General features: G+C 40.1%; 1 protein-coding gene and 1 long non-coding RNA gene across 2 annotated transcripts in view; one reads left to right on the top strand and one right to left on the bottom strand.

Moving 5' to 3' along the window:
- Positions 1–395: 395 nt before the first annotated feature.
- Positions 396–10,281, bottom strand: LOC118610727. Its single transcript, XR_004953979.1, has 2 exons — positions 9,658–10,281; positions 396–2,453 (listed from the first exon to the last, which is right to left on the bottom strand). It is a non-coding gene; the product is annotated as an uncharacterized LOC118610727 (long non-coding RNA).
- Positions 9,182–26,669, top strand: part of WASF2 (WASP family member 2) — a 58,576-nt gene continuing 41,088 nt past the window's right edge. Inside the window, exon 1 of the mRNA XM_016132001.2 lies at positions 9,182–9,356. The gene's annotated coding sequence lies outside the window, so the exon portion shown is untranslated. The remainder of the gene's footprint in view (positions 9,357–26,669) is intronic.

Here is a 26,669-nt window from a genome sequence, read left to right as displayed (position 1 = left end):
CATTTCAAGATCCCCAGTGGATGTCTGAACTGTGGATAGTATTGAATCCTATATACACTATATTTTTTTCTTATATATACATACCTAAGATAAAGTTTAACCTATAAATTAGGCATAGTAAGAGATTAACAGCAATAACTCATAATAAAGTAGAACAATTATAACAATATGTTGTAATAAAACTTCTGTGAATGTGGTCTCTTTCTCTCTCGAAACATCCTATTTTACTGTATTCACCTTTTCACTTCAAGGAAGTCCTCTACAGCTTCTTTTTGGCACTTCCGGATTGACAGCATCACTACTCTTGTGCTTTGGGGCCATTGTTCAGTAAAATAAGGGTTACCTGAACACAAGCACTGCAATACCACACAGTGATCTGATAACTGAGGTGGCTACTAGGTGACTAAGGGGGGCGTGGAGCGTATCCAATGGGAATACTTGGACAAAGGGATGATGCACATCCCGAGCAGGACAGTGCGAGATTTTATCACGCCGCTTGGAATGGCATGTCATTTAAAATTTATAAATTGTTTATTTCTGGAATTTTCCATTTTAACATTTTTGGACCACTGTTGACTGTAACTGAAACCATGGAAAGTGAAAAGGCAGATAAGGGGGTACTGCGTATTGGGCATCCCCTCCCCTTACCATGGCTCAGCTCCACATATGGCACCTGCGAAACTACTCCTGGAAAGTGCTTTATTCTTCTCAAATGCCCATGTGTATTCATCACCTGTTTGTGTATTCGTTCACCCAGTATATGTGGAGCACCTACTGTATGCCAGAGGTTCTGGGAGCTGGGAATAGGCAGGGAACAAGCCGAACCTCACTTATTAGAGGGATAATGGTTATAGCCTGTGTTCCGGACTTGAATCCCAGTTCTGCAACTTCTTTGTGCTGAGTCCTGGCTTAGCCTCCAACTTGCTGTGACCTCAGGTAAGTTACTAAATCTCTCATTGTCTCAGTTTTCTCATCTGTAAGATGGGGAACCTAACAGTACCTGCCACAGGGATTAAGCGGATCAATACATGTAAAGTCTCTGGCACTGGGTAAGCGTTCAGTATCAGCTGTTATTATTACATGGTTCACATTTTAGTGGGGAGACAGATCCAATTACACAATTAATTATTTAATTATAAAGTGATAAATATCCTGAAGGAGCAGCACAGTCTGGAGGTGAGGGAAGGTTCCCAAGAGCGAGGGACCCACTGAGCTGAGTTAGGGCTGGCCAGGCGAAGCATGAGGCAGGAAGGAGCATTGGAGGTACAGCGATCTCTGAGTAGACAGACCCTCAGGCAGAAGGAGGTGCTGAGAAGTCTGCTTTTTCATAGCTTCACCTCTTTGGACTCTCAAAATGGTGCTGAGAAGTAAGTCAGGCAGATGCTCTGTCCCCATTTTCCAGAACGGGCACTGAGGCCCAGAGAGGAACAGCTAAGTCGTTAGGTGGTCAGTGACCAAGCCTCCTGGTTGATACTGTGCCCCCACTGATCCAGGGGGCTGGAAGGAACACAAGCCTGAGAAGAGGCTTTTGTCCCTTTGCCCGCTGGGGTGGGAGCAGCAGGAGCGGAGGCTGCAGCTGGCCACCAGCAGCTGTGGCAGCCAGAGCTGCATTCCTTCCCCTGCCAGCAGAGCAAGTCCAGGCTCATGGCAGAAGCTCGAAACGGTTTTTTTTTTTTTTCTTTTTTAAAAAAGCACTTTAGTCAACATTAAGTCGTGATTTCCAACAGACACAGCTCCAAACTGTCCTCCCTAACTCTGGGTCTCTCCAACTCCCCAGAGTAAGCCCCTAGGCAGCCAAGTTTCTGGGAAAGGAAGGGTATGAGGCCCTGACTTGGAGCACAAAGATTTTGTGTTGAGCCCTGGCTCAGTTTCTAATTTGCTGTGTGATATCAGGCCAGTCACCAGCCCTCTCTGGGCCTGAGTGTCCTCTGCAAAACTGGGAAGGTTGGATGACAGCAGGTGGGGTGGGGAGCCTGGCAACTGGCTCCAGCTAGCTGCAGCAGCTTATTGCCCTTCAAGTTTGAGGCACTGGGGCCTCAGGGGTCCGGAAGCTAGGGACAGGCAGCCTTTCATCTCTGCTGGCCCAGGGTCGCTGCAGGTTGGCAGGCCCCACATCCCGAGATCGCATTTCAGGCTGGAAGGGGCCTTCCTGTGACCTCAACCGGCCAGCCCTGCCCCTGCCCCCCTCCTCTCCATTCTCACCAGAGGGAAGCAGGCAACATCCCGTCCAAGGTCACTGGCCAACAAGTGGCTGTCCTTCGGCCTGCCCTTCCCTCCCACCCAACCAGCCCCCATCAGACTCCCACTGTAAAGCCTCAGGTCTCTTGGGCCATTAGGAATCTGCCAGTCGAGGCGTGGTCTTTTTCCTTTCTCTCCTTTCTTGGCTTGTTTTCCCGGTTCTCCAACAGCCGCCTCCTGCAAAAGCCTCGGGGTGCGTGTACAGGAACATTTTTCTTTTAAAAAAAAGAGAGAGAGAGGGAAAGAAAGAGAAATGCAGTCACGGTATGGGTAAAAAAGCAACCAACTCCTTAATCCTTCCCTGTAACCTCTGGCTCCTCAGCCGCGTTGGCTCCAGCCACTAGGAAGGAAGGCCCTGCTGGGGTGAGAGGTCTGGGCTTGTCTCCCCGCCTGCCCCCTCCTCACCCGCCTCTGCTCTCCTTCAGGGTTTGGTCTGACTTCCGGAGCCAGGAGAAGACAAGCTACAGGGCTTAACAAGGCTGAGAAAGCATGGGGAGCTGAAGGGATTGGCTGGGGCCTCTGCCCTTCTGCCCACTTGGCCACCTCCTAAGGAGGTTACAAGATCAGGGTTTTTCACCCCTAACCCATTGCCTCTACTCCTACTTTCATTCCTTTATTCTTCATTGGACTCTCCGCTGCAAGGTCCCTGAGCACCACCTCCCATCTCGCCACTTCATTGTCCAGCACAGGGCTTGGTTTTCTTTTTGTGAAAGTCATACGCTTTTACACTCCAAGCCTTTATCCATTCAGACACCTCTGTAGGGGTGGCACTCAATGTCTCTGTCATACCTTGCTCTGGTTTGCAGAACCCTTAATTATCTGTTACAGCCCCAGCACCTGGGTCAGTGCTTGAACCATAGGTATGTGATATGTCTTGAATGAATGGATTCATATCATAAGTAGATCTCTAGAAATATTCAGAGTGATCTCACAAAAAGGACATTTGATTATGTTGCATCCTAGTTAAAACTCTTCTGTGCCTTCCCAGCACCCTTAGAATCTAGTCTAATTCTCCATCCCTACCTCTTTACACTCACCAGCCTTCGTCAAAGGATCTCAGCCCCCCATTCTTTTCTCTTGCCTCTAGGTCTTTGCTACTAGAATTCCCTCTGCCTACCACACCCTTCTCCACCTCTAACCTGGCTCTGAGTCCCTCTGATTTGTCGACCTGTTAGATTACCCAATGAACAGAGCAAACGTGCCCCGCACAGCAGGGGCCCTAAGAACATTATTCTTAAAAAAATAATTTGATGTTTGAGAATTTTTTAAAACATCATTGAAATAGTGTTCATGGGAAAAATAAGAGTTTCTTACTTTTATTTTATAGTTAGTATTGTTTTTATGTTGAATTTATATGCGCGCTAGGGTGGCGGTAGACATAATCTCGCTCTAGCCTTCGCTGAATCCTCAAGAGATTTAGATCGGTTGTTGGAAGTCCCAAAGCCCCTCTGGATTTTTTTGATAGTGATATTTTTTATTTACTTGTTGCTTTCCATCACCCCACCCCAAGTCTGTAAGCTCCCTGAACCTGTAAACCTGTAGCACCCAGTACAGGGCCTGGCATGGAAATAACCCAAGACATATTACTCTCTAGTCTTAATTTATTCAGTTCCCTTTGCAGGATCCACACCACACATCAAGTTCTATGTTCCCACTTTATAATTCTAGCTGAAGAACTCCTACTCACCCTTCAAAAACCCATTCAAATGACCTTTCTCCTGTAAGTCTGACCCAATTCTCCAGTTAAGTTCTATGCTCTGCGGCAATTGGTGTCTCTGTCTTCTACTGTAATTTTTATGTGTGTGTGTTCTCCCTCACTAGCTTGGGAGCTACTGGAGGGCAGAGATTGGATGGATTGATCCCTGGGTCCCTAGTACCCTGCATAGGCCTGGCCAGAGCAGACAGCAATATATGCTTGTTCAATGAATAGGCTAAAAGATGTCAAAAAAGAGGAAAAATAGTGCCAGGATTTTGAAGGAGGAAAGAGAATAACATGTACTTACTTAGGGCATAGAGTTAGTACAGATAAAAACAAATAATATTAACAATAATCATGACCAACTATCACTGAGCACGACATAGTGTGGTGGGTGAGAACAAAGATTATGCTCTGCTTCTTACTAGCTGTGTGACCTTGGGCTAGTTATAGCATCTCTCTGTGCCTCAGTTTTCTCATCTGTAAAATGGGGATAGTAATGGTATCTACCTTATTAGAAATTAAATAGGCTAATATATGTAAGGTGCTGAGAGCTGTGGCAGGCACACCTGGGCACTGTGTGTCTTTGCTATCATTGCTATTATCTCCATTGCTGAGCACTTTGGTTGTGCCAGGCACTTTCATCTGGCATCTCAGTCCGCACAGCAGCCTGAGAGGCAGGGATTGTTGCGTCCTTTTACAAAGAAATGAGGTATAAGCGGGCCAAAGAGCTTGCTAAGGCCATTCAGTGGGTAAGTGGCAGGAATGGGATTTGAACCTTGGTCTCTCTGGCCTGCTGCCCACCCACATTCCTTGACTGTGGCACCTGTCTGCAGGAAGAGGGGGAGATGAGGAGATGGTACAGTGGGAAGGCTTCACCGAGCTGGGGCCTTGGGAGCAGAGCAGCAGGCGTTTTTTCTAGAGCTTTCATTTCCGTCTGCCTCTTCTGAGCAGGTGAAAAACCCCACAGAGGGCCCTTCACTGAATCCTCCCCCTTTTCCTCCCGCTCCCAGCACTGCCTCATCCCCATGCTGGGAGGGGGGAGGTCAGGCATGCAGTGTGGGGGATGCAGGGGAGGGGAGTGAGGAGGTGGGGGAGCATCATTCCAGATCCTTTCCCTTCAGCAACCCCCTCTTCCCCATCAAAGGCACTCCAGGAGGAGAGAGCATTCCAGGTGGAAGGAATGGCAAATGCAAAGGCTGTGGATTAAGGATGTGGAGGCGGGGAAAGCCTGCAAGCTTGGCTGGAACCGAGGTTGGGGCCCCCTGGGATTGCTCAGTGGAGAAGAACTTGTTTGACGAGAGAGAGAGAGAGAGAGAGAGAGAGAGAGAGAGAGAGAGAGAGAGAGAGAGACCGAGAGACCGACCCGACAGGCAGGCAGACAGAGACAGAGACAGAGACAGAGAGAATTGAGAATGCCAGAGGTAGGGGAGTGGCTGGAGACCATTCTAGGCTCAGAGCATAGTGCTCTCCACTCACTTCCCCTCAGATAGGGGTAGTATGGAGGAGTCAGGGTGATTCTTCTTGATTCTTTTCCTTTGCCTCTCCTCCTAGAACCCCTTATCAGGCTGCACTCGGCCAGCTCTGTATGAGACATTGGCTCATGGCTTTTTATGCATTCTAGTGTTTTCTTTCCAGCTCTACAATATCAGTATTATTCACTTCATTTTATGGATAAGAAAACTGAGGCTCAGCCAGGTTATATAACTTGCCCAAGGTCACAGAGGGTATAAAAGGAAGCTTTGGGACTCGAACCCAGGACTGTTTCCAGAGGTGGCCACTTTGCCTTTTATACTGGTTTAGGCTGCTTTCCCAGAGTGCTTGCCATCCCCACAGCAACAGAGAGAGGAATACTTGTGCTGATGGCACATGTGGGCCTTATTTTTTCTGCTCCTCACAACAGCGCTGTAGGCAGAGCTGTTATCATCCCTATTTCATAGATAAGGAAATTGAGGCTCAGAGAGGGATGTGACCTGATCAAGATTACAGAGCCATTAAGTGGCACAGTTGGGTCTCAGACTCAGTTTTGGTGACTGTATATGTCTTTTTGCTCCCCCTGGCAGAGGAAGAGGGTGTGTTTCTTGCTCTTTGTCTCAGGGAACAGGCAAGGGTTACTTTTTAGCATTGGTGGGAAAGGAATGAGGCTTGGCCTTAGGAACCGGAACCTGGAGACTTGCTACAGGCAGTGAATAATTTCATCCCCCCAGGTGATAACTCTTACTCCTTGGGTAGAAGAGGGAGGGCTTGTGCTCAAGAGCAGCAAACTCTTTCAAGTTCCTGGCTGGGTTTAAATTCCAGCTGTGCTGCTTCCTGACTGGGTGGCTTTGAGCAAGTCACTAACCTCTCTGTTTCCTTTATCTCATTTGTAAAATGATAATAATAGGACCTAACTTGTAGGACTGCTATGTGGATTTATGAGTTAATGCATATACAGAACTTAGCACATGGCTGGCACATAATCAAGGGTCAATGTTAGTGCTTATTTGTATAGCACCACCCCCTCTGAAAGCAATTTGTCTATCTCTACTGCCGAAAAGGAGAAACTAAGACTCCTGTTGCCAGACAACCTTCAAGCAAAGCCCCAGAATTTTACCTGGCACAGTAGTAACTACTGGTATCAATAATAATAATTATTAAAATTAACATTCAACAACTGCTTACTCTGTACCAATCACTGTGCTAAGTGCTTCACGTTTATTGTCTCATTAATCTTCACAGCTCTGGGAAATAGAAATAATTATGATCCCCATGTTATGGACAGGGAAACTGAGGCTCAGTCAGGTGAAGTCACTTGCCCAAGGTCACATGGCTAGGAAGTGGTATAACTGTGATTTAACTCAGGCTTCCCTAGTTCAAAAGTCTTCTGTGACAATTAAAGTCAGATGACAACTTGCCTGGTGCATAAATGTTTGCATCAGCTCTCTCCCAAATGCATCCGCCAGATCTGCTGCCTCAGGTTCACCTCCCTCTATTCTGGGAAGACCAAGTACCATTTATGGAGTGCCTTCTATGTGCCAGAATCCTTTATACACATTTTTACATTGAATCCTCATCTCTACCTTATGACCACTATCATTATGCCCATTTCTCAGAAGAGTAGGTGAGGCACAGAGAGGTGTGATGACTGCTCAAGGTCACATAGTCCGAAGTATGATGGCAGAGCCAAGATTCAAATCCTGGTGGGTTGGCCTCAAAATCTGCACTCTTTCAGGGACTATCAGAAAAGTAAAGGGACCCTTGGAGAATAGCCCCACTTTCAAAGCAAGTTTCCTTCCTCTGTAACACCTCATTTGTTTAGGCCCCAGTGAGCTGTCCTCCCTCCCCACTGCCACTATCTCCCATTGGCCTAGATGCCTTCCACATCCTTTCCCTTGGTCTGCAGCACTTCTCCCAGCTACCTGATGCCTCCTTAATCCCCACTCATAAACTCACTGGAGATATCCCTCTTCAGGAAGCCTCCCGTGACCCCACCCCCACCCCCTGACATACACTCTCATAAACACATTGTACTTTGCCTTGTTCCTTATCACAGTTTCTAACTGTATTTTGATTCATCTGATCATTTGTTTAATGACTTACTTCCTCATCAAACTCTAAGCTCCATGAGGGTTTGAGTCTGTTTTGGTCACCCTTGTAGCTGCACCATTGGCAGGCTGCCCTACACATGGTTGGAGCTTATAATTTTTTTATTGAATAGATGAATCCATGAATGAATAAATAGCTACTGGATATTTTCACACATGACTCATTAATTCCACAATTAAGTCACTAAATTCTCACAACTGCACTGTTGTCCCCATTTTAGAGAAGACGTAGGTGAGGCTCAGAGTGCTAGAAAGTGGTGGAGCTTGAATTTAATCTCAGGTCGGTCTGACCCCAAAGCCACTGACCTCTGCATAGCACCTGTTGCCTCCCAGCACCCAATGGCCACAGTCAGGATTTAAATAACAATTGGTCATCAGGCTCCATGTCCTAATTTGAGCCTGGAGGTCACAGACTCAGCCAGCACTGGGGCCATGGGCACCACCCACGAAGTGGTCTTTGCCCTTCTAAAGTCTTAGGCTGCTCCCCTCTCCCATTCCTCTCTTGGCTTCCTTTCTTTCCAGAGAGGGAAAAGGACTAGAATTTACAGCCAAGGCAGCCCTTCTGGAAATAGCGATCCTGCAGTGAAAAGAGCCCTGAAACCTTAGTGATTAACAATAGCTGGGGTGTGGCCTGTGCCTGTCTGTGGTGACCAGAGAGATGGGAAACTGGTCCGACACCCTCAAGATGCTCTCTGGAATCTTAAGGGGATGGGGGAAGTAAGTCTTTCTCAGGGTACACTAGGCCTGGAAGGGAGACATACAGAAATGGAAGCCGAAAGATACGGGTTTGAGTCTCAAGGTTGTTTCAGATTCTCAGGGTGACCCAGGGTAAGTCATGAAGTTTTCAGTTTTCTATAAAACGAGGACAATATCTGTTTTAGAGTTGCTCTAGAGAACGAAATGAGGTATCTTTGCTAACTTGCGAATTTGTCACATTGATATCCAGCTTCAGCTTTTCATAATCAACAAGACACATATACCCACTTATGTATAAATTTTAATCATTCCATCCAGGATATGAGGCAGACAAGACTGCTCCTATTTTGCAGAAGGACAAACTGAGACCCAGATAAATTCAAGGAGTTATCTGAACTAGCAGAGTGAGGTGGAGGCTGAACTAGGGTCCAGTTCGCTTGACAATGGACTTTTTAGAACCATCTCCCAGTTCCAGGAACCCGGGCCCCGCCCGGTATTGGATCCTTCGACGGCAGGCCATTGCCTCTGACTCACTCTCTCCACCCTACTTTCCGCCGGGCCAGAGACCAGGAGGGAAGGGACAAAACTACCCGCAACTTGAGGGGTGTCCACCGCAAGTTCATGGGCTTGGCCCTCTCCCCTCCAACAAAAATACTGGTTATTTGCACTTTAACAATAATTATTCTTCTTTAAATACACTTTGCACGAGTTTTTACACTTTCTTAGGTGGAATTTTCCTACCTCGAATTTAGAAGTTGATTTAGTTTAATCTCCTTTTCACTTGGTTTTCCCCCTCTTGCTCCGATTGCGGAAGTCACTTGGGTGGAGCTCCCGGGACAGTACCCTTGAGTACGTCTTTTGCGTAGCCATTTAACTGGCATTTCACTCTGGCCAATGGAATGCCCGGAAGCCTCAGGCGGGTGGGGCAGGGAGCCAATCAGAGCCACTGGTGGGGTGTGGCTGCGTCCCAGGGCGGGGAATCGCGTAATGGCGGACGCGGGCAGGGCGAACGCGGCTGGGGGCGTAGCGCGCTGAGGGGGGTCCGGCAGTGTGGCAACCTGCGAGGCAGCCCGCGGGAACAGACCCTGGGTGGAGACGGCCGGCCGGCCCGTCTGTCGCTGCGGGCGACTGCGTGAGACCAGGTGAGCAACAAGTCCCTGCGAGCGGGCGGCGCCGTGAGGCGCCGGGCCCGGCCGGGTTGCCCCTCCCGAGCCGCGCAGGGTCCTGCGGGAGTGGGTGCCGCACCTCCTTCCCGGTACCGGCAGAGGCCGGACGAGCGGTCAGCCCAGGGTGGCGTCTTACTCTCCACTCCCCAGGGGGAATGTGTCCTGGAGATCCCCTTGGGGACTGAAGAGGCCCGCGAGTCTGTGAGGTTTCGAAAGTGCCCCAACCTGATCTATCTCTGCAACCAGCTCGCTGTGTGACCTTGGGCAAGTCACTTACCTGTCTGGGCCTCAGTTTCCCCATTTGTAAAGCGGAGGCTTTGCAAGCAGATGTACATGAGTTGGATCCTAGATGTCTGAGATCTTGGATAAGTTCTTCCCCAGGCGGAGCCTCAGTTTCCATTTTGGGGCCATGAAGGACTTGATGTGCTCTTTGAGACCCCTGGTCTGTTAAGTTGCAGAGTGGTGGTGGGACTGTATGTACGTGTGCGTTCCTACGTGTACAGGGCGGTACTGCAGAGCAAGGAAGAGAGAGGTACGTATGTGTACAGATGGTAACTGCAGAGTAAGGAAAGCTGGCGAAAGGGGCCCTTCCACGAAGGCTTTGGGTGGACCCCAGACTATGATGGGGTGGAGTCCGGTTGTTTTGGTACTCCAGGATCCTATTGCGTCTGAGATGAAGAAGTTTTATATAGTTCTCCATAGAGTTAGAAGAGGAAGGAATCCTTGGAGTCCCTTGAGGCTGTGATCGAAATTTAGGCCGAAAAGAATTCAGGATTAGGAGGAGGAAGAACAATTTATGGCGTTCCTTCTATATGCCAGACCTTGTATAGGCATATTTTCCGATTTAATTTTTACAACTACCCTTAAGAATTTACACATGAGGAACTAAGTTTCAGAGGAGTTAAGTAACTTTCCCAAGGTCACACAGTAAGGAGTAAGGTGCAGAGCTTACCAAGGATAAGTTGTTTCCTTTGAGACTCACTGGGCAAGGGGGAAGTCACTGTCCACTTACAAGAAGTTTGCCCTGTCACAAATCGGAGTGGTCTGGTCCCAGACATTTGATTTGACTTCTGGCATAGAGACAGGCTGAGTCTTGATCTCTGGATGGTTAACTATAAGAACATCCTCCTTGTTCTTCCTGTGAGTTGGAAAGGACCATTACTAAATTGTAAAAGTCACTTTGAAGTGTATCAGAACTTCAAAGAGCTCATTCAGTTTGAATCCTGACTGGGTGGCCCAGAGAAGAAAGTTCACCAACTAGTGGTGTATATAGACTTGGCTCTTAGTTTAGAGTGGTGCTAGCCCAGTAACTTTTGTCTCCTTCCTATGAAAGCCAAGATTTTCTTGGGATGGAGGAAATTTCCCATTTGTTAGTTCAAATTTTTTTGGATTTCTGGTGTGAAAGGTTCAATAGCCCACCTCTGATTAAGCGTAATGTTTCTTTCTTCTCCCTGTTATCTGACTTCCAGATGAGTGAAGATTGTGGATCTGGAGTGGGAGATATTTGAGTACTTTAAATTGCAGCCCTTAATTTCCAAGCCTCAGAGTTTTTGGTTAATTAAAATGGTAGGACCTGCAGTGTGTATTGTTCTCATATGTCAATGGTAGGGAAGAAAATTGGAAGAGGAAGTAGCTGAGAAAGAGGGCGTTTCTTACTAGAGGAGCCAATATGTATTTCTTTGTTTGAAATTCTAAAACCAGAAAGCAGCAACTGAAGGAGGAAGGAAGGAAAGAACCGTGAAACTCTTCTTCCCATTCAAATAACTTTATGAGCTGTTCCTGTTGCCCTCCTTGTCCCAGGCTCTGCTTTCACAAAAATAGTCAATTGTAATTTGTTCAGCTTGCAGAATTTGTATTCTAGAATGAAATAATTAAACATTTTAAACCTTTTGAGATAAACTTTTTAAAAATCAGAACATTTTACTGGGTACATTATCAGTGGATAATTCTTTTTTCTCAACATAAATACCAATTGCAGTCTTTGGGTCTATTTTAACTGATTTAAATTAGTGGACTTCAACTTAAGATGAATTGATTTAGATATCAGATGATGCAAATGTCACCATTACTTGAAAAACACATAATGGTGTGTTAGGTTTTTGACATTTGTTGTCTTTTTTATTTTTTAATGCTTTATTTTATAGAATGTATATTGTGAATAGTTGTTAAGACATTGAATTTATTGCATATGAAGGTCTACCCTCATTCTCAGTATTGGTTATATTTTCTTTATGTAAGATTTAGTTTTAATTAGTATACCAGTCCACAGTCCCTTGTGGAAAAAAATTTTTTTTTTCTTGAGGCCAGAGGTGTTTCTAAATTTAGAATTTCTTAGATGTTAGAAATGGAATAATGGCCAGAAGATCCCAATAGGTATTTCTCCAAAGAGGACATATAGCCAGTAGACATGAAAAGATGCTCAGCGTCACTAATCATCAGAGAAATGCAAATTAAAACCATAATGACATATCACCTTATACCTGGCAGAATGGCTATCATCAATAAATCAGAAAACAAGTTTGGCGATGATGTGGAAAAAAGGGAACCCTCATGCACTGTTGATGGGATTGTAAAGTGCTATAGCCACTATGGAAAACAGTTTGGAGATTCCTCAAAAAATTAAAAATAGAACTACCTTATGACCCAGCAATTTCCACTTCTGGGTATTTATCCAAAGAAAATCAAAACACTGATTCAAAAGGTATATGCACCTCTATGTTCATTGCAGCGCTATTTACTATAGCCAAGATATGGTGGCAACCTAAATGTCTATCAATAGATGATTGGATAAAGAAGTTTGGTAGATATATACAATGGAATATTACTTGGCCATAAAAATGAAATCTTACCATTTGCACTGACTTGGATGGACCTACAGGATATTATGCTAAGTGAAATAAGTCAAACAGGGAAAGACAAACACCATACGATTTCATTTATATATAGAATCTAAGGAACAAAATAAATGAATACACAAAATGAAAACAGAGTCATAGATACAGAAAACAAACTAGTGATTGCTAGATAGGTGGGGTGTTTTGGAGCTGGGTGAAAAAGGCGAAGGGATTAAAAAGTACAAATTAGTTACAAGGTAGTCATGGGGATGTGAAGCACAGCTAGGGAATATAGTCAGTAATATTGTAATGGCTATCTATAGTGCCAGGTGGGTACTGGAGTAATTGGAGGGATCACTTTGTAAGTTATATAAATGTCTAACCACTGTGGTGTACACCTGAAGCTAATATAAATTTTTTTAAAAAAAGGAAAAAGAAATGGAATATGGTGCATGTACTGTGGTTATGTAACACCCCAGAGAGGTATAGGGCAACACCTTGTAATCAAACACATTACTATTTCTGTAGTAAAATGTCAAAATGTTCACACCAACTGGGATAAATAAATACTATAAATAGCCTCATATCATTTTATGTCAGGTTTTGCTGCCAAATGAATAATGAAAAACTTGTTTTTTGCAGCCTTTTGGATTTTGGAATTGAAGTTAAGGGATTGTGGACCTCTGTGGATAAAACTTATATGATGACAAGAACAATTGCAAAGAAAAGTATTGTACACCAAGCTAATTTCGGAAGTCATGGGCCCTAAAAGCAATATTACAAAGAAGACACTTTTTTTATTTGTTTCTTTCATGTAACACTCTTATTCTAATTAATACGCGCCAGTGTGCATTCTTCCTTAAGTAGCAAAATTTACCTTTTAATACCATATGGTCCCTGTTTTAGATGTTTGACTGACATCCTACCCTTCTTTTTAAAATCGTAATTTATAGTGTCTTGTGCTCATCACTATTTGTATAGTAGTTAAGAAAATCGTACCTTTTACCATGTAATTCAGAGAAAGACTAATCAGGTTGAGGATCTGTAGGTTCATGTTTGCAGAATTTAAAGCTGCTGCTGTTCTCTTTGGGATGGTCTTTAGTATGAAGCCATTGCTGCTGCATGGGATTTAGGTCAAAATTTTTTTTTTATTTTATGAAGCCTCCATAATTTGCACATCTTGGTAAAGAGTTTACGAAAATATACTTAATTTAGAACATTTTTATTTTATGCATATGGTATATGAAAAACTTGAGTTTACCGGCTTTATGAATTTGGGTGATTTCTTTAAATGGCCAAGGACTTCTAGGAGCAAATTTACAAAAACTCAGTCTACTCTTTACTTTTCTTGGACACTTCAGCTATAGAATGAGGTGACTGGTATTGTTGGAAGTTAAAGAATTATTTCTTCTCCCTAAAGCCCCATGACAGCATGAATTGGAAAGATTCTGGCCTTTAGGATACTACATAGCCATCTGATTTAAGCGCCTCGGTTCATCTTCCTACTTGGGGTGTCTCCATAGTTTCTGAGAATGGTACTTTCACTATCTGGGAGACAAAAAGGGTGTGGAAAAATTTATCAGGAGTTGCAAGTGGAGTCGGTGTGTGATTGGACTAGGGAACACAAACAGTTCTTTTCCAGACTACCCCAGTTTCTTCTGTTTAATACATGCAGATGATATTATAAAAGGATTACAAATTAGTGGACTAACATCCAATCCAAGTCACTCTGTTGTGATTGTATATATGCTCTTCAAGACAGGAATTTCTTTTATATTCCATAATGCCAAGAGGCCAACGCATCAAACTTGTCTTGCATCATTTGCCATTTAAAAATATTCATATCTGGCCTGGGAGTTCTGATGTTAATGCGCAGCCAGGGCTGAGAACCATTGACATAAGCACATGTCTATAGGTGCTTGTAGGTGCTCAGTAAATACATGTTGATTGATTTGCTGTTGGTCTTGGCATGAATTGGGTAGGGTGGAAGAGGCCCCTGATTTTTTCATAAAGTAAATTAGCTTTCCAAGATACTAACATACATGTAACAATTAGCAGATCTGGAGCCATAGACAGACAGTTCATTGCTAGCTATTCTGCTGGTACCATCATCCTAATTTTTTGACCTAGGCGGGATTAGTCTGTGTCAACAGGCAACTCAAAGTTTTGTTTACTCCTTGGGCGGTGGCCTTACTGCCTACGATTGATTAGAATGACAGTTGCTAAATTGGAAATAGGTAGAAGTACAAGAATTATTGGGGATTCTGGTGAGGGAAGTGGACTGCTAAGCACCCATGATGCCAGGGGAAGAAATGGACAGTTGTAATTTTACTGGGTCTCCAACATATAGCATGATGCATGGAACATGATTGATGTTCCATAACTTTTTGTTGATGGAAAAAATGAACAGCTCTTTGTTTGGAAAGAGGCCTATAATCTGTGAAATAAGATGCCTCATACTCATCCTTCAGAACTAAGCTAAGATGTCTTCTATTCCATGAACCATTCCCAGGAAAAGTAGAGTGATTCTCTTGTATGTTTTCTCCTTCCTTAAAGGATTATTAGATTATCAAATATGATATCAGACAAATTACAAAACTTTCCCCTACCTCACTGTGAGCTCCTTAAAGGCTAGACTATTGGTTTATTTTTGTATGACTAGTATTTAACATTCAATAAAGGTGTAATAGAAGCTAATAATACTTAAAATATGGCTTATTTTACTTCATTCATGTAGACTTCTCTTCCAAGTCATGTCTTTTCAGTTCAGATCAGCACATGTTTATTAAGTGTTTTGGGAAGTAAGTCTTTCATGGACCTGGGAGTAGAGTTTCTCAACCTTGGCACTATTGACATTTTGGGTCAGATAATTTTGTAATCGTGGAGGGCTTTCCTGTGCATTGTAGGATGTTTAGCAGCATCCCTTCTTTTGTCTTTACCCACCTACCCAGTAGCACCTCTTCACCCTGTTCACACACACTAGCTGTGACAACCAAAAATGTCTCCAGACATTGTCAAATGTCTCCTTGGGGGCAAAATTGTCCTGTTTAGAACTACTGAATCAGAGTATGAATGGTAGAATCATAGAGGGAGGTGAGTATAAATGTTATCAAGTACGCACTCCTCATATTTCTTCTTTCTGGTTATATAGTCTCTTATCTCTGACTTTTGGATAAGAAAGTAAAGCGGGGGAAATCAGGAGGTGACAACCTTAAAATAGCCCCATTTTTTAATTCTGTTCTAATTTTATTTGGTTTAACTATATTAGAGCAGTGCAGATAGATCAGTTATTTATGCAGACAGATCTATGTAAATTCACTTTCCACCACCGATTAGATGGAGTAAAGAACTATTAGAATGTTACTACCTTGGGTAAAAGACTGTTTCTCGGAAAAGCTCATAGCTGAAAGTTTAACATCTAAATAATAACCAGCATTGGTTGTATAGAGAATTTTCCAGAACTTGTCAGGATTCGTTGCTAATTTTTGAGCTTCATGACTAAAATATTTCTTTTGTTGTTATTGCATAGATACTTTGTAACTCTAAAAAAACACTAACTAATGGGCATGTTTTTCTAAACTTGATATTTTTTGTGATAGGTAGATTGGTGAAGGCAGTGGTCCTTGTTCCCTCTAGGCATTCATGAAGTGATGACAAATTTGGTAGTAACATTTGGGGACTTCACTCTCCTTTGGCCAGCCCTCCACAATATAACATTATAATCATTCATGTCTTAGTAACGATTAAAGTGAAGTCGAATGAGTTTTTTTTCGGTTCCATCTGAAGTTATGAATGGTACTCTAGAGAATTCAAATGTATAGTTATGAATGGTGTCTCAGAATAGTTACCATTTATGCAAATGAAACACTTCTTAACTTAGAAACCAAACAGAATTGAATTAGAAAAGAGAAGAGTAGAAACAAGAATTGTTGAATGCTTGCAGAGGAAATAACGTTCATATATAGAAGTATCAGAAAAATTCGCTCTTCATCAAGATTTCTGCACACTAATAAAAGCAGTTTGAAGTTAATGGGGGAGGCTGTTAACTTTGCCTGTGATATTACTTTCAGGCTGTTTTTCTTTTCTGGTAAAATATCAAAAAGTCTGAGACATACTCTCTCAGTTGTAAAATTCTGGTTGAACAGAATTAAGTTTCTTAGTTTTAGAATATAGAAAACCTTTTGGGAAGAAGCAGTGGTTCAACTTAGTTCCAATGTGAATAAATATGTGTGTGTGCGTGCACACATACATACTTATACATGTATAAATGATGTGGTTTATGGTGACATTTAAACTTTATAATTAATCTAGTAAAATAAAAAGAGCAATTCTTTTACTCTCAAGTATTTAGACTGGAGAACTTCCCTCACCTCATAATGCCATTGTTCTAGCAAGTACTGAGTCTAAAAAGCATTCTCTCAAATCATACCTTGAGAAATTGTGTTCAACTGTAGGAGATCTTACGTCATGCCCATTGGTGTTCTCTTCCATTCACAATTTAGAACTGTAAGTAAATTCCCCTTTGTAGAATACCAATAGTCTTTAGAGGGTAGTATTTCTGATACCAAAGGCATCTGTGGAATTATGAGAAGTATAAGATGAGTTTCGCCCCCTTGTTTATTTTTAAAGCTTCTTCAGCATTCATTGGGTGAAAATTTGCAAAGCATAGTGCTTCTACTTTGATGTATACCATTACAATCAGTCCCCAGCAGTTAAAATAAATTATATTGTTATTAACTACATTTTATAGATAAACAGGCTTAAGGAGGTTAAGTAACTTAGAGTTGCTCAATTTATAGTAGATTTGAGATTGAACCCTGTCTTTTTTTAAAGAAAAGATAAAATTTAGATACAATGAAATGTATAGAAATGCAAGTATATAATCAGTTGAGTTTGACAGATGTAAGCACATGCATAGCCAACACCCCAATCGATGGATAGAACAGTTCCATAATCCTCCAAAGTTTCTTCATACCTCCTTCTACTCAATCTCAACTGGTTTATAGGCAACTACTGGTCTGATTTCCATCCTTACATCTTAATTTTGCATTATTGACTCATACAATATGCACCCTTTTGTGTCTTAATTCTTCTGTTCTACATTGTTTTTTGAGATTCATCCACATTGATGTTTATGTCAGTATGGGCCCAAGTCTTTTGATACATGTGTGTATAGTTCTTCCAAGAACTGTATCTCCTAATTTGCTTGTTCTTACATCATGCCCTTTTTTTCTTGCTTTGATGTTTGCATGTAATTTTCTAATATTTTAGAATTATTTGTTTCTAAAGTATCTTTGAAATTACAAAATAATACATGTTCATTGCAACAAATTACACAACCAGAAGTAAATAATGAAAGTTTTCTCGGATTTATTTTTATTTCTGTCTTTTTTCAATTATGAAAAGGAGTGCTCTTTGTAAAAAAAAAAAAAAAAAAAATTGCCAAATTCAAAAAATATGAAGCAGAGAATAAGAATCAACCATCATCCCACCAGTTAGCATTTCAATATATTTTCCTCTTTTTCTGCACTTTGTTTACTATAGTTGAGACCATAGCATAGGGATTTTTAGGCTTCCCTTCTTACATTAGGTTTGTCAAATCCTCATTAATCAATTCTTGTCATTTTAGTGTTCACGCTTGTGGCCATTCTAAATCTGAGTAAATGGCTGGCAGTGACCTTGGCTGAGTTGGCCTCGTCAGGCAACATTTTTTGAATACTCACTGTGTACTCCTTCATCACTAACCTCATTCTTGCATACCCAACACCCAATATTTCTTGCAGGGTAGGAGGCAGTATAGTTCTGTGGTTATGAGTATAGATTCTGGAGTCCTTCCATCTGGGTTCAGATATAGGCTCAGTATGTGTAGCTTGGGCAGTGACTCTCTTAGCCTTAGCTTTCTCATCTGTAAAATAGAGACCCATGTAATTTTACTGTAAAATATAGAGCATATTTTAAAGGGTATCAGAAGGATTAAATGACATAATTACTTAGTCCAGTGCTCAATAAAAGTTAACAATTGTGGTTACAAATTAAGAAATGGCATATTTGATCTGATACAGCATATATCTAACCCATAATTCTACTGCTTGGTAAAGGATAAAAATGTCACATTCAAAATTTAGGGCTCTGTTACCCAAAATTTAAAATTTCTTTTAGGAATTTCTTATGGAATTGTTACCTATGAATTCATCTAGACTATCTTTGAATTATTTTTTTTCTTAAATTCTGTACTCCCTATCTGAGTAATGAGTTTTATTACTTTATTTACTGGATTGGGTACTAAACTATTACTTTTTATTGGTCCTAATAAAAGCAAAAGCTGCTGGATAATAAGTGTATACTGTGTGTGGTTGAGCTGTGTGCGTATCTCCATCCTCACACCATTCCTTCAAAGTAGTTGTTATTTGCAAATGAGAAAAGTGAGGTCCAAAGAAATTGAGTGGTCGCATAGTTAGTTACTTAAGCCAACTAGGACTATAGAATTCAAGGCCAATCACTTTCCCTCCCTCCCTTTTATTTCCTCCCCCCTCCTTTTCCTTCTCTTTCTCTTTCTTTTTGACATAAAACTCCTGTCTTTCTGATTCTAAAACCTCGACTTAAAAGTTTTTAAAAATATACTTCATCATTTCTTTAGATTTCTGCCTTATAACTTCTGAGGTTTGATATGAGACTGCTATTTACTGTTCGACATCCTATGTTTCATATTAAGGTGTCTGTATCTCTGTTTTTTAAAAATCTGTATGCATACAGAAGCTCCTCTGTCCTTTTGGATACCTTTCTAAGTCTTCTCTGTTTTACCTTTTTTCTGTTATGACCACAATTGTACATTCTATTCTAGGTACAGATACACTTTGGTTTTTACAAGGGCAGGATAATATGTTCTGTGTTTCCAGAGCTTTCATAATAACATCCAGCATTTTGTTGCCTTTTTGTAGCTATATTCAGGGTAAGTCCAGGGACTCTGAAACCCTTTTCTTGCATTGTAACAGGTAGCTTTAGAGCTTATCATCTGATAATTATAGTTTGGACTATTTTTCCATTACTGCATGACCTTATTTTTGTCTACATGGAAGCTGTTTTCCACATTTCTCAACATACAACTGTACCATCATACTTCTAGCAACTGCTGTAGTCATCCATAAACTGGGAAGATTTCACTAGATTGTTTTTTATAGATAATTTTTTGAAAAATTTTGTTTTATTTTTATTATTATTATTTTACAGCCACAGCACCCAGTCTGCCTAGGTGGTCTCTCATCCAAGTACTAACCAGGCTCGCCCCCTGCTTGGCTTCTGAGATCAGAGGGGATTGGGCTTGTTCAGGGTGGCATGGCCATAGTATAGAGAATTTTTTAAAATGTTACTTGTGGTAAGTTTCCCCATCAATCCGTGGAGAAACCCTTTGTTTACACACCTTTATCTAGAGAAAGGACTGTATCAGAACTCTCTTATTTATGTTTTTAAATGAATTCTGCAGGGGGAAAAAATTAGTCTTCTTAAATTTTATTTATTTTTAGTTTTTAATTACCTTTGGAAGAGGTTTATTTTAAAATTTTTTTTAAAAATTCTATTCTCATTATGTCATGTATCCTCTCACTTAAGGCATACGTATGTGTTACTTGAACCCTTTCAAACGGTAGGTTCTCTGTAAGGCTTTGTCATACTAAATGTTCAACCATAGGGTGATGTCTAGTATTGAGTTTTTAGTTAAACATTCAACAGATTTATTGAGTACCTGTAATGTGACCAGTACAAGGAATACAACTTGGGAACTGAGAGGCAAGGTAGCTGCTCTCACGCACTTTAAGGAGCTTGGATAGACAATAAACAAATAAACATAAAATGTTGAAAGATTGTGGTATGTTACAAAGAGAATAAAATAGTGTATTATAATAGAGAGTAATGGGGGAACTTAGATAAAGATGGTCAGGGCAGGCTTCTCTGAAACTGAAGAATGAAAATGAACCACCCAAATGAAGAGATGAGGAAAGAGAGTTCCAAGGTTGAAAGAACTCTCAGGGCAACAGTATTTCAAAGCTTCACAGGACTGATAAGGAGTTTTATTTTTAAGTAAAGTGAGTAGTCTTGAAGAGATTTTTCTTTAATCGAGGTTCTTAGAGTTTTTTTAAACAAAACTTTAATGCAGAATTTCGAAGCATGTATAAAAGTAAGGAAAATGGTATAATGAACCCTTATGTATCTGTCTCCTAACTTCAACAGTTATTAACTTAGGGCCAGTCTTTTTTTTCTAATACCCTTTCTCCTCTCCTAATGTCATTTCTAAAAAGTTAATATAACTTTTAATTATTTTTTCCAGCTTTATTAAGATATAATTGACTACATGACAAAAATCTTGTATATTTAAGGTGTACAACATGATAATTTGATGTGTATATACATTGTGAAATGATTACAACAATCAAGCCAAGTAACACATGTATCACCTCACATTAATAGTGTAACATTTAAAATTATCTGGCCTATAGAACCCCAACAGTTTAAATACTTGAATTAACAGTGCTTTTTTTTTTTTTACAAAAGTTTTATTGAGATATTAGTGGTATACAAAAAGCCACATGTATTTAAAATGTAAAATTTGATAAGTTTTGACATATGAATATACCAGTGAAGCCATCACCATAGTCAAGACAATGAACATGTCCATCACTCCTAAATGTTTCCTCCTGTCCCTTTATAATCATCCCCTCCTTCCCCACTGCTCACTTCCCAGTCCATAGGCAACCCCTGATCTGCTTTCTATCACTATAAATTAGTTTGTATCTCCTAGAATTTTATATAAATGGAGTCATATAATGTGTGCTCATTGAGAGGGGGAGTCTGGCATCTTTCATTCATGATAATTATTTTGAGATTCATCCATATTGTTACAAATATCAGTAGTTGCCAAGTAATAGTCCATTATATGAATATACTAATTTGTTTATCCATTCACCTGTTGATGAATATTTGGGTTGTTTCCAGTTTGAGACAATTATAAATAAAGCCGCTGTGAGCATTTGTGTACAAGTCTCTGTGTGGACATTTCTTTCTGATTTTTAAATCGAGATATAATTTATATGCCAAACAGTTCACCCATGTAAAGTGTACAGTTCAGTATTTTTTAGTACAGTCACAAGATTTTGCAACCATCGCCACTATTCTAGAACATTTTCAACATCTCCGAAAGAAACCACATACATATTAGAAGTCATTCCTCATTCCCTTCTTCCCCTAGCCCTGGGCAGTCATTAATCTATTCTCTGTGTTTATGAATTTGCTTGTTCTGGACAGTTCATATAAATTCACTCACATAATATCTGATCTTTTGTGATTGGCTTTATTCACTTAGCATAATGTTTTCAAGGTTCACTCATATTGAATCCTGTGTCACTACTACATTCCTTTTATGGTTGAATAATATTCCAGTGAATGGATGTACCTTATTTATCTGTTCATCAGTTGGTGGACATTTGGGTTGTTAGCACTTTTTGGCTATTATAAATTATGGTGTTTCTAAGAGTTTTGTACTTTTAGATCTTATATTTAGGCCTTTGATCCATTTTGAGCTAATTTTTGTGTGTGACTTTATTTTTTTGCATGTGGGTATCCAGTTGTCCCAGCACCATCTGTTGAAAGGACAGTTAATTCATTTCACATTGAATTTTCTGCATCCTTGTCAAAGATCAATTGACCCCAAAATGTAGGTTGATTTCTGGGTTCTCCATTCTATTCCCCTGATCTAAATGTCTGTTCCCCTGATCTAAATGTACAGTCTTGATTACTGTAGCTCTATTGTAAGTTTTGAAATCAAAAAGTGTGAATACTTCCACCTTGTTCTTTTTCAATATTATTCAGACCATGCTGAGGCCCTTGCTCTTCCTTATGAATTTAGAATTTAGAAATTTGTCAATTTCTGCAAAAAAGCCAGCTGAGGTTTTAATAGGGATATCATTGAATCCGCAGATTAATTTGGGAAGTGTTGTGATCTTAACAATATTAAGTCTTCCAATCCATTAATATAGGATACCTTTTCATTTATTTAGGTCTTTAGTGTACAAATCTTTTTAAATTTATTCCTATTTTATTATTTTTGATGCTGTCATAAATTGTTTTCTTAGTTTCATTTTTGGATTGTTCATTGCTAGCTTATAGAAATAAAATTGATTTTTATATATTGATCTTGTATTCTGCTACTTTGGTTCTAACAGGTTTTTTGGTTTTTTGTTTTTTCTTGTGGATTCCTTAGCATTTTCTATATATAAGATCATGTCATCTGCAAATAGAGTTTTACTTTTTCCTTTCCTATCTCATATCTTACATTTCTTTTTCTTGATTGATTGCCCTGGTTAGAACCTTTAATACAGTATTAAACAGAAGTGATGAGAGCAGACATTGTATTCTTGTTTTGATCTTAGGGGATGTCTTTGTCTGGTTTTGATATCAGAGTAATATTGGCCCCATAGAATAAATTCAGACATTTGCTCTCATTTTTGAAGCAGATCTCAGAGTTCATTTTATTTGTAAATATTTCAGTATATATCTCCAAAATACAAGTATTCCTCCATTAGAACATAATTATATTAGCATTGTCATGCCCCAATATCTTTAACTATCCAGTCTCTTAAAGAGTTTAAAGTGGGAGGTGGGTATACGATATGATTTTTATTTTTAAAAGACTAATCCAATTATTGCAGAGAGAATGGATTGTATGGGGATAGGAGTTGATTGAGGCAAGTAACAGAAGGTTATTGCAGAAGTGCTGGTAATAATGGAGACTTCAGCTAGGTTGGTGGAAAAAGAAATGGAGAGAAATAGATGCATATTGTATGTATGTTGGAGGTAGATATGATAGGACGATGATGGATTAGATATGTGAGTCAAAGAGGCAGACAAAAATTGAGCATGCTTTCCTTCTGGAAATTCTTCTCTTAGCTTTTATGACAAAACATTGGTCTGGTTCTCCTTCTGTGTTCCTTAATACTTCCTTCTTTGCCAATCTCCAGGTTGGCCCTGACCTTGCCTCTCTGTTTATACTTTTGTATTGGGAGGTCATCTACTCTCTCTTTAACTACTCTGTCTTTAACTACAATCTCCATGTAATGAACTCCCAAATCTGTATTTCCACCTGTGAACCCTAATTCCAGATTTTTTTTTTAATAATTAAAAAACTTTTTCAATTACAGTTAACATACAATACTCCCAGAATTCTTATTGGATCACTCCACCTGGGTATCCCTTTTGCATTTCCAGCTTTTCATGGATTGTTTGCTTTTGGGAACTAGTTGTCAGATTGGTACAGATTGTCTCCTTGCTTGGGAGGAGGTGTTTATAGGTTTTACAGATGGAATTTATATGGGTTTTAATGATGGAACTTTTGCTTTGCTAAGAAAGATGCTTAGCACACGTGGGCAGTACTTTCCTTCAGGACCTTGACTTCCTCATCGGTTAAAGCATGAAAGTTAAACTTATCTTCTGCCCATCTCCCTCTTCCAAATCCCCTGACTTGCTACCCTTTATTTTGACTCACATGTTTGTATTTATTCATTCAGTCAGTCAGGATTGGTATAGGACTGCCAACACACCAAACATTGGCTCCACTATTTTCCCTGTTCATTCAGATGTAAGGCCTTAGTTACTGTTGACTTCTCTGAACTCCCTATCTCTTTTCATGCCAAGACACTCTCAGGTCCCTCCCTTTCTTTTTCTCCTAGTACTTCAGATCCTTTGTTACTTTTTGCCTTGACTATTGTTTCTACTTCCCATCTCCTTCCCTAGCTCCATTCTATTCTACTGTGCTTAAGTGAGATGTATAGCATCTTCCTAAATATTCTATAATATATAACTCCATTTGTGTGACTCTTATCATTTAATGACTAAGTAGAAACTTAGCCTGATAGTTAAGATTCTGTTATCTGGTTTTGCAATACTGTACTCATCTTCATTCCCCAGAAGTGTATCATTATTTTTGCTCACATTGTCCACCACAGATATAATACTCCTTGTCTCTGTATTTCTAAATCCTGCCTATTTTTAATGTCCAGTTATGTGACATTTCTCTTTGGTGCCTTCTGTGATTTATTTAATCAGAAGTAAAACATAAATATAAAACATTACTTTGTTTTATATTTATGTACTTTTCTCATCTCTCCTTAAACAAATTATTTCTTGTATCTTTGTACATCTTCTACAGTACTATAGTCTTTGTACTTAGTGGTTAATAAATATTTGTTGAGTAAGATAATAATGCAGGTAATGTTTCTGGAGGCAGAAAACTAGATTGAATGACCTCTTGAGGTCCTAGCCAACCTCATGATTTATTTTGTAAAGTCGAGAGCTGAAAGTGTCCTTATAGATAAATTTTTCTGTCATTAAAAAAATATAGAAAATTTCAAACATATACAGATGTAGAGAGGATGGTATAATTAACCATTATATGCCCATCACTCAGCTTGAACAGTTACAAACTTATAGTCAGTTTTGTTTCATCTTTGTCACCACCTACTCCATCACCCTTACTGGGTTTTTTAAAAACAAATCATATCATTTATAGTAAAAGTAATTTCAGTATATAGCTCTAAAAGATAAAAGATAAATACTTGTTTTAAAAAAACCCATAAACACAGTACATCATCAAATATCCAATTAATGTTAAAATTTCCACTATTGCTTTCACTTTCTCCTTTTCTCCATTCAACCCTGCCCCACTTTATCTCTAAACGTTTGGTTTATTTGAATCAGGTTTCAAAAAAGGTCCATACATTGATTTGGCTCCTAAGTCTTTTTTAATCTATAATCCTCTTGCCTCTTTGTGTGTGTGTGTGTGTGTGTGTGTGTGTGTGTGTGTGTGTGAGAGAGAGAGAGAGAGAGAGAGAGAGAGAGAGAGAGAGAGAGAGATTTTTTGAAGAAAACAGATTGTTCTATAGTTTTTCCATTTGGGATTTTGTTAATTGAATTTCTATGATTCATTTATGTTCCTCTATCCTTTGTATTCCCTGTAAACTAGTTGTTAAATACAGAATAGCATTGTCTAATAGAAATATTTAGGCTTCAGATGAATGTTTTCTAGGAGGCACATTAAAAAAGTAGGAAGAAACAAGTGAAATTCATTTAAATAATTTTTTATTAACACATAATATAAAAATTATCAATGAGCTATTTTGCATACTTATACTAACTGATTAGCACATTCAATTCAGATGAGCCCCATTTCAAGTGCTCAGTTACCTACATGTGTATAGTGGCTACTTATTGGACAGCACAGCTTTAAAGGCTTGACCTGAACCAGGTTCCTGCTTTGACAGTAATGCTTCATTAGTGTTGTTGTATTCTTCCATCAGGAAGCTTATAATATCCAGATGTTTCTTTTCGTGTTGTAAATTTGGAGGCCCCAACCCCTGGGGTGCAGACCTATGGTCTTTGGCCTGTTAAGAACCCGGCCGCGCAGCAAGAGGTGAGCCGTGGGTGAGCCGTCGAAGCTTCATCTGTATTTGCAGCTGCTCCCCAGCACTAGCATCAAGCCTCAGCTCCACCTCAGGTCATCGGGCACTAGATTTTCGTAGGAACATGGGTCCCTGGTATCAAAAAGTTTGGGAACCACTGTTGTAAATGGTCATGGATAATGATCGATTTCATTAGATGTTTGCAAAATGATGATATTCTAAATTTTTCATTTTTTTCTTCATTTATTAGTAGGAATATTTCAGAAAAGAAAAACTTTCCTTATTAACTCTGTGGTTACCCTGAGGTTTGATTTGCAAAGGGAAGGCAGGATAAATATTTGATTCTTTTTCTTTATTCCTTTATTTACAAATTTTCAAAATAAGTTGGTTCCCTGACCTCTTCCAGGGGGGATCAGTGAGGGTTTGTGTTTTTTTTTTTTTTTTTTTTAGCATTATTATGAATTTTTAGATTTTAACATATTTGATATGTTTTCATCCATTGAAGTTAATTCTTATTAATGTTCAATTAGTTCCATCTTGGACCAGTGGGAGCCTCTTCAGGTTGGCTCCTGATTCCTTTTGACATAACTTCAGTAGTCTTTGATAGTATTCCTTGCTTTCTAGTTTGATAAGATGGTCCAGACTTGTCTTGTACATTTCCTGCCCTTTAAAAGGATCCAAAGAGCTTTGAGTCTTTTCAGTGAGACATTGTATTTAGAAACCATACTGTTACTGGCTTCCTCATTTGGTAAATGAGGAAACTGGAGGCTAGAGAAGTAGAGTGGTTTAACCAAGGTCACACAAATTTAACAGCATAATCTGGCCTAGAACCCTAGCCTTCTGGCTCTTAGCTCCCTCTATGCCATTGCTTTTTTGTCTTGCTTCCCCTACCTAGTTTCTAGGACAGGTGGTTCAACTTTAGGCCATCAAGGGAAGATAGGTTTTGTGGGTCATCATTGGAGGTACAATCAAACCTCATTAATTTGGGCTAATTGGGGTAAATCCTAGTGAGA

The sequence above is a fragment of the Rousettus aegyptiacus genome, unplaced genomic scaffold, assembly GCF_014176215.1.
Source record: "Rousettus aegyptiacus isolate mRouAeg1 unplaced genomic scaffold, mRouAeg1.p scaffold_m13_p_1, whole genome shotgun sequence".
Taxonomy (NCBI): Eukaryota; Metazoa; Chordata; class Mammalia; order Chiroptera; family Pteropodidae; genus Rousettus; species Rousettus aegyptiacus.
Note: the sequence above shows the minus strand (reverse complement) of the source record. Positions and strands in the feature narration are given on the sequence as shown.